This window comes from Homalodisca vitripennis, chromosome 5 (assembly GCF_021130785.1).
Source record: "Homalodisca vitripennis isolate AUS2020 chromosome 5, UT_GWSS_2.1, whole genome shotgun sequence".
In the NCBI taxonomy this organism is placed as follows: Eukaryota; Metazoa; Arthropoda; class Insecta; order Hemiptera; family Cicadellidae; genus Homalodisca; species Homalodisca vitripennis.
This window is the reverse complement of record NC_060211.1, coordinates 103322536-103333317: the sequence shown is the minus strand read 5'-3', so window position 1 is coordinate 103333317 and position 10782 is coordinate 103322536.

The following is a 10782-nucleotide window of genomic DNA, read 5'->3' as shown; positions in this document are numbered from 1 at the left end:
GCAGATCGTGCGCACGCGAGTCCCTTACACCTGAGCTGCGCGGATAAGACTAAAGCGCCTGGTAAGTGTCAACCTGCGCTGTATAATGATTAATTGGAAGTAATTTTCATGAAAGAATAAGGTCTATTTAATATTAAATCAATACAATTACTTAAATTTGTAAATAGAGGGAAAATTAACATGTTACAAGTACATGTTTATGAAAAGAACATTACATATTGACAAGATAATCAAGTTGTTGGGAGGTAGATGATCAAAGTATATGATACTGTATCCATCATGTGCTTAAAAATAATTATAAAAATTGAGTACCTTGTTGTCCAACATATGCTGGACAGTTAGATTTCACTTGATAGTAGATAGACTCTCTTCTGGCAGTATTATAAAGATGAATTCTGTTTTCAGGTGAATGAATTGTTGAATTAAAAATAAAATATCTGTTCAATATAATTTAATATAATTAAATAAAAGACCAAATATACGAGTAACTTTTTGCTATTAACTTTGACTTAGGCGAATAAGTCACCATGTGTTTATATTGTAACCATTTTCCTTCATTGACCTTATGTTTTGGGGTTTAACACTTGAAATTCCCTAAACCGTGGTTCACCTACAGAACTAACGACTTCTATTCTTTTTTGATCCTCAATATCGTTCGCTCACAGTGCTGAGGATATCTCTTTATTTTCTAAATTATGATTAAGTCCCCCATCAACATTGCAAACATTGATTTGAAACATTCAACTTCCTTTGCTAACACCATGCTCAAGGCCTCTATTACTTCACTCTAAACCATTCCTGATCTTTCCTCTCACCAACAACAAGCAGTCAATAATCTGTATCACACAATGTTTCAATATCCTCATTTTAATCTAGCCCCAATATTCTTAATACTTACAATAATAGCCACAGGACTGAACTCTGAAAGGAATCCCGGTTCATCATCTATTCCATCCTTGACTTTCCAGCAAGCAGCTCCATCAATTGATTGTTCTTTGTAATAATCTCATAGTAAATATTTCAGAGACATTGCCAATTAGTATCTCTAGCCACTATGCCATCAAATGTGGCTACCTCGAAAAACCTCTCCTTTGATATTTTTGCACTTTTCACTTCATAATTTTTAGCACCTCAAAAGTATCACCATTTTGGGATGATAGAATTATGGAAGTCATGTTGCCTTTTATTAATCCTGGTTTCTTGCTGCAAGAAATTGCCTAGTCTACTCACTAATATATCTTCAACAATTTACCCAGTACCAGCAGCAGTGTAATGGAGCAATGGTTCTTCACCCTAGCCAAAAATCATACTCTAGCTCTTCAGAAAAAACAGATTCGTTCTATTTATTAGTAAATAATTTTTCCTCCATCAACCCATTCCAAGACAACGTCCTACATCATTAAAATCGCCATCTTTCTCTTCAGTCCGTCTGCTGTTGGACCCTTCTTGTTCTTGACTTTTCCTATGGTCCACTCCAGCTCTTCAAATGTGAGTTCTCTAATCCTGTCCTCCACTCTGTATTCATTTCTCTCCTGACAACAGTGTCTTCTGTATACTCCTCCATTTTATCAGGCATACCAGTACTCACAGGGATTCTCCCAGTGTTTTATATATGCCTCCTTAATCTTTCTTTATAAAACCATTAAATGCACTTTTGCACTCCTTTTCATATTAATAAATCAACATTAATATCCTATATCTACAAAAAAGTCTATTGTATATTTGCTTGATTTTTTAAAACTGGTTATGAATAATATTTTTTGATGATTTTAATATTGTCCGACTACTGAGTTAAAGGCAACTTCTTATGTTATGAAGGAATTATTCCATATCATAGAATTACAGTATATTCAGTAAAAAAATTATAGTTTGAATTAAGAACATGCAATAGTGATAGAAATATATAATGTTGAGATTGCCTTATTGACACGATCAAGAAAATATGTCAAAAAGTGTACATTTATGTCCATTGCAATTTACTCTGGCCTATTTTTTGTGCCAAAGATTTTGCCTGGTTTCCTCGATCAAGAAAATATGTATACATAGCAGTTATGTGCGGCATTGCATTCTGTTATGTAGGCTTTGCACGTGTATAAGCAGTTCTGGTTCAAAAGAATTATATTTCCGACATCCGAATTATATTTGAGTTTGTCTTGTTGCCACAATCAAGAAAATCAAAACAAAGAAACAAAGGCACTTTCACATTTACAATATTATTATTATTAGGATAATATAGTGCTCGGTTTGATGTGGTGAAAATGTTACTATTTCATTACGAAAATAATGTTCTGTATACATGTGTACAATAAATTAAATTAAAAATTTAAGATACAAAAATATATATATATATATCTGACGAGTAAATCTGCCTTTTTTTTCTTGTTCCAGAATTTCTATGTTTTTAAAATCACATGCCCTTTAACTCTCTCGCACCAAATTTCTTAGGCAGTAAAAAATCTCCCTTGATTCCTCAAGTTGTTAGCTTTTATTGTATTATCAAATAAGCAAAGCAGTAAATGTGTACTATGGTCTGATTACCCCAGTAGTAATTTCAGATTTCCCACTATGAGATGATTAATTTTAACAACCTCAAAATAAATCAAGTATTTGTATAACATTAGTTCAACTTATCTGAAATACTATGGTTAAATATTTTGCCTTGAATTAGGCATATTTAATTGATACAAATTTGGAGAGAATAGAATAGAATGTATTTATTATGTTGACACTATATTGTTCATTGTATTGCAATAATAATACAAATTTTTCACGGTATATATCTTACAAACTAAAATCCATTGTCTCGACTTTCCATATAGTTGCATGCAGGTGCACAATCATAATTCATGGTAACTGCCATGATTGCAACACTGCTGTGAATATCAATCTCAAGGAGCTCCATAAGCTTGCCAACTGAGTAAAAAGCACAGGTTAATATTTTAATTGGGTTTTTAATTTTTTGGATTGGTTTCTAAATTTAGTCTTTCAGGGAGATTGTTAATGAGTTTGATCCCAGCCTAAGAAGGAAGGCGTTCAAATGCTGCTGTCGGGCTTGAAAGCGCTCCCGAACTCTTACCTCATACCTGTGTATATCATTGCCCTATGTCAATGTACACTTAAATCAACAGTAAAATGAAGACTCTAAATATAAAAAATGGGTAGAGTTAGCAAGTTGAGCTCCCTGAAGGTGCTTTGACACAGTTCTCTGTTATTAAATTTTTGTATGATTCGAACAGCAGCAGTCTGAATACTATTTCCAAGTTTGATATGACAGAACTGCCCCACAGAGAAATTCCGTAGGACTGCTATGGGAATATTATTCCGTAGTAACCCATCATTAAAACATCAAAGGTACAATGCTTTGGTAAATTTCGAAAGACAAAAATTCTAGATGCCTATTTGGCACACAGACTTTCAATTTGAATTTTCAAGGTTAATCCTTCCTTTATCTAGGTGTATTCCTAGAAATTTAGCAGATCAGTTTTCTTCAGAACAATGTTATCCACCATTACTGTTGTGATTTCATAAGTCTGAAACTCATGTATACAGAAGTCGATTTAATTTGTCTTTTCATGATTATTTACCACAACATTTTGAATGCAGAAATTGAGGTCAGTGAAGGTTTGAATCTCTAAAGAAGTCAGAGATTCAGCCCGGAAATAGACATTTGTATCATATGCATATTGAATGAATTTCACATATGAGGCTGATGTATGGATGTTATTCACATAAATCAAAAGAAGGGCAGGGCCCAAGATAGATCCCTGTGAGACTCCTTGTTATATTTTAATACTTCTTGATAGGACCTGAACACATTGATTTCTGCTGCTCAAGTATGAGTGGAGCCACTAGTGTGCTGCCCCCATACACCACAGCTTTCCAGTTTGTCTAGCAGTATATCATGATTAACAGAATCTAGTGCTTTTGAGAGATCTAGAAAGACAATGAGTGTCCCTTGATCAGTCTCAAAGCCTTCAACAATAAAATCTACAAGTTGAGTATTCGCTCCAGTTGATTTTCCTGGTCTGAAACCAAATTGGTGTTTGGACATTTTGTGTTTTTCAAGAAAATTAAAAAGTTGGTGCAGGAGCTACAAACAGGCAAAATTGAGTGTTTTTGGATTACCTTTTTTTTTCAAAAATAGGCATGATTTTTGCCAATTTGAGTGTGGATGCAAAGGTGCAAATTTCGAAGGAAACTTGGAAATTGAACTTGAAATGTCAATGAACTTAAAATGTGTTGACATCATTGTTATATAAGCCACATTGATATGCCATTGGAAGTTTTAACTAAAAACTTCATATAGTACAGGTATGTCCCACTACGTCCTAAAACACACAGGAGCCAGAACCATAGATGAAGCAGGGTTATGTATGATGATTGCATCCAGTTGCAATGTATGCTCAGTATTAAGAGAGCTAGCTACCGAGGAGAAAAATTTGTTAAATTGACAAGCAATTGCATTTAGATGGTTAATTTTACCCCATCATAGCTGAAATCAAGTTGAATGGATTTCAAAAAGACGTTATTTGTTGAATTTTGTATAATTTTCCAGGCTGTCTTAGAAAAGTGTAATGAATGTATTATTGTATATTTCATATGATTTTGCAACAATTATTACTTTGTTATAAATGCATTTTAATTTCTATATTTCTAATTATGAGTTTTAAGAACTAATTTAATTACTTCACATTAATTCAGATGATCACACTCTTTGTATATTTTAGCTTCTTAATTTAAAGTTACAAATTTTTATTTTAGCATTTTTTTACTTTGAAGTTAACCCAAATAATGTTTCCGCTTGGATTGGTCTTACTCAGGATAATACCCCCTCCCTTTGTTGACTTCAAGCATTGAGTAATATGATCTGAAACAATAATCATGTAAATTTAATATTTCTATATTATTTTCTTTCTTGTATTATAGTTAATTAAATTCTTGTTAATGAACGTTGTATATTTTGTTAAACAAATTGTTCTGCTCTGTTTTTGCATTAGATGTTTATGTACTAAAATAAATTTCAATTCTCTATTACTGAGCAGTTAAATTTTGATTGGAATCATTATTTCTATTTACCTCACTAAATGAATGACAGCAATTGTTTTTGTGGTGAATGGTGATTATGTTTAGAGAGAAACCACTATTGTAATTTCAGAACTGAAATTTCTCCCCTAAATAAAATAATTTGTTATATACAGTGTCTAGATCTGTACAGTGAACTTATTAAGATCTAATTAGATAAAGTATGATCCTAATTTGCATTTCAATCAATTATGCTGGTTGTTTTGTACTAATTACTGGAGTTACTTTTGATAAGATAATATCTCATACAATTTTTGATTATATACTTTTAGTGTTTACAATATCTCTCTGCTTGCCTATTGGCTTTAAGACGTTCTGGGGATTTACATACATTCCTTTCAGACTACTGTATTGTTGACTTTAATAACGGTCACTCACCATCAACTTAGGAAAGCCAAGCCAACTGAATATTTCCTTTCAGCAGTGAATTTTGTAGATAGAGAAGTTGGAAGAGAAAATATTTGGCAACTTGGTTTTAGCATTGACAACATTAAAGTAGTTTAGACTACATAATGAGTTTAGAACATATACTTTTCAGGGCTAAAGCACGTGTAGCCGTCCGTACAAGTTTAAATTATTAAAATGGCACTGAAACAGAGAAGAAATTTATATGTAATTATTTTCTAAAATCATTTAGTAGGAATTTGTAATTATTTTCTAAGAGCATTTAGTAAGGAATTCGAATTTTAAAAAGTAAAATTATACTTTTTAAGTATTGGTGTAAAGTTTTTGTGTTTTAAATATTGCTTGTACTCACAACTGTAAAAATTATGTAATATTGACCATTGGGCTAAGCGGTTACTCTTTGTAATAACAAAATACAGTTTATAATATTTTAAATTATATTTATATAATTAAATCAAAATACTTTTGAAATGTCTGGATGTCAAAATAGAAACTAAAACCTTAAGAGTTCTAAATAAATTTGTAAATATTCTTCAAACTCAAGCTCTAATATTAGTTCAGAGAGAAATTATGTAACTGAACTTCATTTTAGTGCTGAACACTGAAGAACGACAGCACACCAGGAAAAGTTATATTAGTAATTTTGAAGCTGGTGAAAGCATATTATTATTCAATTAACAGTTTTTGTAGTGTTTTTTTTTTTAAGATTACTACTGTTTTTTACAGGAGAGATTTGTAGAGTTTAGATATTTTTTATAAAAAAGATTTTAGTATTTCTAAGATTTTGTTATTTTTTTATATTATGTTGTCCACTAAGTTATTTTCACTCTCTGTGTCATCATCACGCAAATGAAGCCAATCATCTATTTGTGTATCAGATATTTCCATGGTACAATAAACACTAGAAATAAGACCATAAAATACTCCAGGATAGGTGATATGCAACAATACACACAAGTTGTCTGCACTGTACAACTACATCAAACTATCCAAAGTGCAATGACAGAGGACTAAGTTCTGACATCTAGTAGGAAATGCCAGAACTACTCGTATGACATGTGGTTGTCATAGAAATACTTCTTGAACAGTATTATGGCAGACAACGGAATGAACCAGAAAAAATATAATGGTGCATAATATTATATAAGTAGCACACTTTTATGCAATCACTATGAATGTAATAATACGTCATCCAAAACCATAAAGTCGTTAACTGACAAAAACAGTGCCAAAAGTTAGTCCTGCACATGAACAGTTTTCTCTTAGGCTAGAACTTACACGGTTTGCTAGTTTTAATTGAGCTTAACACTGATAAACAGGTACTTATTCAGTACAGTACATAGGTATACATGTATGTATGCATGTAAAACGGACTCCACAGTTGTAAAAAATTACAGGCCCATTTCCTTTTTTCCAAGCCTTTCCAAAATGTTAGAAAAATTTATCAATAACTAGCGGGCCCGGCGCGCTTTGCTGCGCATTTCAATAATTTTTTGCAAAAGTTGCCCGCTGGCTTCGCACGCAATTTCCCGTTGAAAACAGTACACTATATTCACTTATTCTTTTTCTATCACATTCTAAACATTGCTGAGATAATTGATAGTCGTTCCATCGTGAGCCTCTTGGGCGTATTATGAAGGTATGTACCATATTCCTGCCTCTATCTAGCTGTTACCCACGGCTTCGCACGCAAATCTTAAGAACCGAAGTCCTTATATTACTTAGTAAATTTTTTTTTTTACTATAATAAATTTTAGATTAAATTAGTTATATCTCCGATGCCACGATTGAGCTTGCTTTGTTGTCTCGATCGAGAGAATATGTACACACGGAGTTTTGAGAACCATACTTCTGTCAAAAAAAAAACAACTAAGGTTGATTTTATAACATTCTTTATATTTGTAGCCAACGTAAGATAGTAATTATGATATCTGCATTACTCTTCTGATCAAGCATGAGCATGGTTTATATTAAATAAATATTGCAGTTAAAGGTGAATTTTTACGTCAAATTTGAATTGTATTATCTGGATAGTAAAGTCTATGTTTAACAGTGATTGCAAAAACAGTTTAAACAAAATTTGTCGTTTCTCTTAAGCTTACTCTATGCTTTAAAACTATAAGTGTAATATATGTTTACAAAGAACAGCTGATTAAAAATTTGAAAAGACGTTAACATATGTTTGCTGCAATGCATTTCTTATGGGTATTTCTGTAACCAGTGGGGCGGAATCCTGAATCGGGAAAGGGATGGGCATAGCTTATAAACCTTCTCCGTGGAAAAATACATATACGTACAAATTTTCATCATGATCGGTCCAATAGTTCACGATTCCATAAAGGACAAACATACAAACATTCATTTTTATATATATAGATAAAAGTGTTATAATCATAAAAAAATAATAATAAGTTTAAGCCAACATAATTCAGCTTCAAATAAAAAAATATTAACAAAATTAGATCTGATACGCTTTAAAAATAAAAGATTATTAATGCTTGAAGAATAATTAAAAAGTTTAAGGTTGGTTTTCAACCTAAAGCATTATAAAAATCATGATTTTTGTGAGAGTTTCAGAAACTTAGCTTCAAAGGGGCTTGTTTAAATTGGCTCGACGATTACATTTGCTATAAGACAATCCAATATGTAGGACAAATTGGTTAATTGTATTAATCAAAGCAGTTTTTCAAATTGAATATTGGAAATTTGATAATAGAAACATCCTGAGTCAATTTTGGGTTTTCTTTTATTCAGCATTTACATGAATGACATCATTCAAAACATCTTGTGAGAATTTTATTGCCTATGATATTGTCATAATGTTTTTAATTAATTGTAGTAAAAATGACATATTTCTTTATTAACATACTCTTCAAGAATTAATAATAGTGTCACATTGTTAATAAATTACAAATTGTAGTCAATAAGTTAATATAGTGTATATAATAAAGAATTGTGTGATGAAATATCACGTGTCAGTATCAAAACTTTCAGACTTCTTTGTTTACTTCTGTGAATTCTTCGATGGAGTATATCAGGTAGTTCACCAGGATTTTGTGAAGGCTTCTTTTCAAGGCAACTCCTTAAGCTCTTTTTGGTTGGAGGTTGCTCAACTTTCTACTGATGTATGATAGTTTTCCTCAAAAAGGAATGTCCGATGTACAGGTAGTATGTAATTTACTTCATGGTGTGTGTTATGTGTATGAGGTTTTCCGTTTGTAAGTTCAGTTGGTCAACTTGCAGTATTACTTCCTGTATGTATAGTGCATTGACTGTCATTATTCCTGGGTTTTAAATGGATGTAGGCAAAGTTTTTAGTGTTCTATGTCCACTAGGGTTCTGCAGAGGAAGAACTCTGTTGAGATTTCTTGCTGAAGATCCGCCCCAAACAGCAAGTCCATACCTCAGATGGGTTTCCACTACAGTATAGTAAGCAATTTTTGCTACCTCCAGGTTGCCAATTCAGTTTAATCGTCATACTACATATATGCCACTCCTGACTTGTTTGCAAACTTGTCTTACATGTTCAGTCTACGTGAGTTTGCTGTCAATAGTTATACCAAGGAATTTGACATGGTGTTTTCTTGATATATCAGATATGTTTAGGGATGTAGTCCTTACTCTTGCTAAAATTGATGTGAATTCTTGATGGATTTACAGCAGGATCATTCCTTCTGCAATATTTAAGAACCTTACTGAGAGAGTTGGAGGTAGTTTAATACACTCCTTCAGCAGTGTCATTCTTGATCAACAGAGTTGTATCGTCTGCATTCATCATACAGGTTACATTGTGGCCACTTATGTAAGCTGGAAAGTCATTCACAAATAAAAAAAAGAGCACTGGCCCCAAGACAGATCCCTGATGTACTCTACAAGTAACGGGTAGTGGATTGGATCGGTGACACCTTTATATGGTGGACTATTATTAGGATCATCCTGTAATGTAGTTTACAAACCAGTTGTTTGCCGAGTCTCTGATTCTCAGAGATGTTAATTTCTTTGAGGTGTGACCCAGGCAGTCACGACTTTCTGTAGTCTAGGAGAGGGGCAGATACATATTGTTCTTTATCTATTTGTGGTCAATGATATATTCCACAAGGCTGATGATGGCAGAGCTGGTTGATCTTCCTTTCAGAAATCCATATTAATTTTTGGTAATTAGATTTTTTGTTGTCGTTAGATTGTTTGTGGCCATGAATCTGTGAACAACTAATTTTTCAACGATTTTTTTTTTAGTGTTAAGATCATAGAGATGGGGCATTAGTTTTGAACTTTAGATATTGAACCTTTTTTATGTTTTACATATACTTTAGAAAGTTTCAAGGCATTGGGTAACTCACCATGGCTGAAAGACTTATTTATTATGCTGACCAAATGTGGGGTTAGCTATTCAAAACAGTGCTTCACAATTTTCGAAGAATATTCATTCACTCTATATGAAGATTTTTATTTTAGGTTCTTTATAATATTCTATACATCGTTAACGCATGTTGGGGTTAAGTGTAGAAGTTTATCATTATAATTCGGTGAAGCTTTGTTGTTGTTTTCATTGTCATGTTGGTCACATGGAGAGCTTGCAGTTTGTAAGGGTTTATCCACCAGTTTCCTGTTTACTGAGAAGCAGATTTTTGGTTGAAGTTGTTGTTGCTCTTATCTTCCATAGTTGATGATGTTCCACAGAGCATTACTTTTGTTATCAGCAGATTTGATGAGGTGGGCATTTGCATTTTTCTGAGGTTCCTAAGTTTTTGGTATTAGTTTATGTTCTTTACCATCATAGCTGTCTTGTCTTGGGTGTTTCCTGTGATTTCAATTTTGTACAAGGTTCTTAGAAAGTCATTTTTAGAATTTATGGCAATGAGTCATAGTAAACACGTCTTCTTTTGTTTTTGTCAGCATTTTTTGTAAGACAGACTATGTCAAGGGTTGCTTGGAGAATTCTCTGAAAGACATTGTAGGCTTCCTCTGCATTCTAGGCCATGTACAAGGGGTCCCAGTTTTTGTCCATTAAGAAGGGTTTTATCTGGCCTGTAGTAGAAAAATTAAAATTTCTTTTGAAAATAATCTGTGAGAGGATGTTTACTCCATAGACACATACTTTTATAGTTTGAACAGTGTGGTCAGAGAGACCAGTTTCAAGTATGACTGTGTTAATATTATTCTTGGCATTATCATTGCATGTAAAATATTTAACTATGTTTCAAGATTCTTTTTTAATATTTTTATTAATTATTGTCATTTTGTTTCCACCAGTCTTTTTTAGCTTCTTTCTAACCTAGTTTTACAGGTTAACTG